The 3,110-nt window shown below is 49.3% G+C and overlaps 1 non-coding gene across 1 annotated transcript; it reads right to left on the bottom strand.

Moving 5' to 3' along the window:
• Nucleotides 1-500: 500 nt before the first annotated feature.
• On the bottom strand, nucleotides 501-689 carry LOC111980390 (U2 spliceosomal RNA). The gene has a single exon (XR_002879451.1). It is a non-coding gene; the product is annotated as a U2 spliceosomal RNA (small nuclear RNA).
• Nucleotides 690-3,110: the final 2,421 nt, after the last annotated feature.

Below are 3,110 nucleotides of genomic sequence, written 5' to 3'. Positions count from 1 at the left end.
AAGATAGCGGGCTCTGCCAGAAGCAAGCAACCCTCCTAAATATATAAATATGGCGTGAACTCAGTGTAAATCTGGTTTAGTGTTTGCCATCTCCTACAGTAAAGAGCCTCTTTTTACACTATAAGTGAGAGAACCAAAACAGGGCTTGTGGCGTAATGAAGAGAAACCAGAGTCCGATAGAGGTCGGGCCCGAGCACTTGTGCACTCTAGGCTGAGTTCTCGCGGGTTGGTCCCTGAACCCGACTCCAGCAGTGATAGCGTCATTGCAGCTTCTGCGAGTAAAAAAACGTGTCCGGTGTGGCTGGTAAGAAACAAAGTCAGACACCACATCGTATCCTGTGGAACGGGGATCCCCGTGAAGGGCACTCCCCCTTCTTCACTTTGGATGTTCTTGCAGTTGGCTTATCCTCTCTTTCCTTTCTTGGCGTTCATACGCTAAGTGTTTACAATACCTTCTTGCGTGGTTATCGTTTCCCCTTGACAAACGAGACGGAAAAGCTGTTCAGCATACCGTTCCCGGAGTGTACTGCCTAAGTAGCCGGTCGATGCGCGGAAGCAGACGCGAGCGACAAACCCATTTCCGACTCCCTGTTCGAAAAATCCATTTAATATGTAGTCCCCCGATGGGGGACGTATCAGATATTAAATTGATAGGAACAGATTATTTATTTTATTAAACCTAAACATTTTCCAAAATACTGGACATTTCAAGACCCGGCTGTTACGCACACCTCTATGAAGAGGGAACGCAACACCCTGCTACAACTCTCCGTGAAGTGAAAGAGGTATGGGACTGTAGGTGCGAGAAAGGACGACAAAAGGCAGAATTGACCGCTTACTAGGATTTATTTCCTTTACACGGTAATATGGGGAAAAGGGGCTGGATGGAACCAAAGAAAGTAAATATCAAAGCTCCCCCTCTCCTAACCTGCCTACCCACTACTTACCTAACTTAGCACCACCTGGTGCCCTAACCAAAATACAGGGGGTGGTCCGCCCAGGTCTTACCTAGTGTGCCTAGACAGTGAATATACTACGGGTATATATATGCCCACGGGCCTCTTGCCTAAGCACTCTCTAGGTGCCTTCCCCTTTCCCCCTGGGAACAAATGAAACAGAATATCAAACAATAAACAAACATCAAATAAGCTCTGAGCAACAATCTCACACAGAACATACCAACTGATCCCAGCAACAACTAACACAGTACATACCAACGACCAACATGCTATAAGCCTCAGCCATCAACCTCCTCTCTCAGCAATGATCTATATCACATTCAATCTCTCCCGCAATGATCTCAGCCTGCAATGATCTAAGAGTGCCTATGATCTCTCTCTTCTGAACAACAGAACACTGGCTTTTATATAGCTTCAGACGGAARGGGTAATTAGAAACAGCTGCGTCTTGACGAGGGGGCAGGGTCAGCTCTCCAATCATCAATTGGGGCCGACCAATCAGCTGCTTGGGGATAATTTCAGGAAGCCATCACCTGAAACAAACACTCAAATACAAACTACAACACAGAAACTGGGGAACGTAACACCGGCTAACAAAAACCGAGAAATGGAAATAACAACACAAACATACAGAAATTACACTTTGGCCCAACCACTGCAATTAGGCCTCTTACTCATAAAGGTACTTCCAGCGTTCCTTAGAGGCATGGAAGCCGTATTTGTCCACATCGAAATCAAACCTTTTTCTCAGATCAGCTCTAACCCTACTAACCACTCCACCCACTCCCCAGTCCACATTGGATTTAACCAAAACCACCCTTGAATCCCACAGAGCGGACTTCCCCAAGGAAATCAGGAGCCAAATTAAAAAGGATCCCCTCCCGCTCCTGATCCCCAAACCCCGTCCCAACATAACTGCATCGAAAGATAGAATCCCCAGCACCTGGAAGAAAGAGCCCAAATCTCCCCAAACCCTCCTGGCAAAGGAGCACTCCCAAAAAGTGTGACGGAGCGTCTCCTTGCCTTCACACCCCTCCCTTGGGCATCCCCTGACCTTTGACAGGCCGTGCCTGTAAAGGACCTCCCTAACTGGCAGACGCCCATGTACACACAACCAATGTAGATCCTTCAACCTGTTAGAGAGACCCTTCTGCTGAATCGCCTGCCACACCACCGGCCCCACCCCGTAGACACCGACAGGACACCGCTTAGCCACCAAGGTCCTGTATAAAGCCGACCCTCCTGGCACTCAGTGTGCCTTCTGCTCCACTTCACTGCATGTTGGAAATGAGCCGGGAGGGTTTCCGCCTTAGATCGGGAGTTGTCCCAGGCTACCAACCTTCGCAGYGGGAAAGATAGCCAAAACAAAACAAAAGCCTTGAAGCCATGGTTACAAGGGTTAACCAGACTTTTACATATTGAAGAAAAMAAAATAGTGTCCAACTTCAGAGGGAGGTCAGCAACTCCCCTTCCTCCCTCCTCCACTGATTGCACCATCCAGTCCCTGTTCACATACTCATAGCCTCCCCAAACAAAATAAAAAATTGTTCGCACTAAATCCTTCCTGTAACGAGGAGGCAAAGGAAAAACATAGGCCAAATAAACCAAGGACGGAAGAATGTCTGCTTTAATGACCAGAACCCGTCCACTCATAGAGAGCCTACYAGCTTTCCACAGGCCCACCCTGGTGCGCACTTTCGCAATCCTCTGTCCCCAGTTGATGCCCTCGCTACCTGTCACTTCAGAATCCACTCCCAGGACCCTCATAGGCCCCGAGCAGAGCGGGAGGCCACTGAGGCCTTCCTCTCTCCCAGCCCACGGTCCAAAAAACTTAACTGAGGATTTCCCCAGGTTGACCCTAGCCCCGGATGCCTGTCCGAACTCCCCCAGGACCGCCCTGGCAACACTCCCCTCGGATGTCAGAAACAGAGTCATGTCATCCGCATACTGGGAGATCTTGACCTCTGAAGAGCCCCAAAATACGTGCATCTGCCCGGAAAGCTGCTGCCAGAGGCTCCATGTACAACACAAAGAGCAGTGGAGACAAAGGGCAGCCTTGTCTTGACGTTACCCACTCACAGTCCTGCTCGAGGAACCACCTCTCCTCTACACTGCCCATTACATAAAAGCCCTACCTTCCCACGGTGTATT

The sequence above is a fragment of the Salvelinus sp. IW2-2015 genome, linkage group LG2 (assembly GCF_002910315.2).
Source record: "Salvelinus sp. IW2-2015 linkage group LG2, ASM291031v2, whole genome shotgun sequence".
NCBI classification, from domain to species: domain Eukaryota; kingdom Metazoa; phylum Chordata; class Actinopteri; order Salmoniformes; family Salmonidae; genus Salvelinus; species Salvelinus sp. IW2-2015.
Note: the sequence above shows the minus strand (reverse complement) of the source record. Positions and strands in the feature narration are given on the sequence as shown.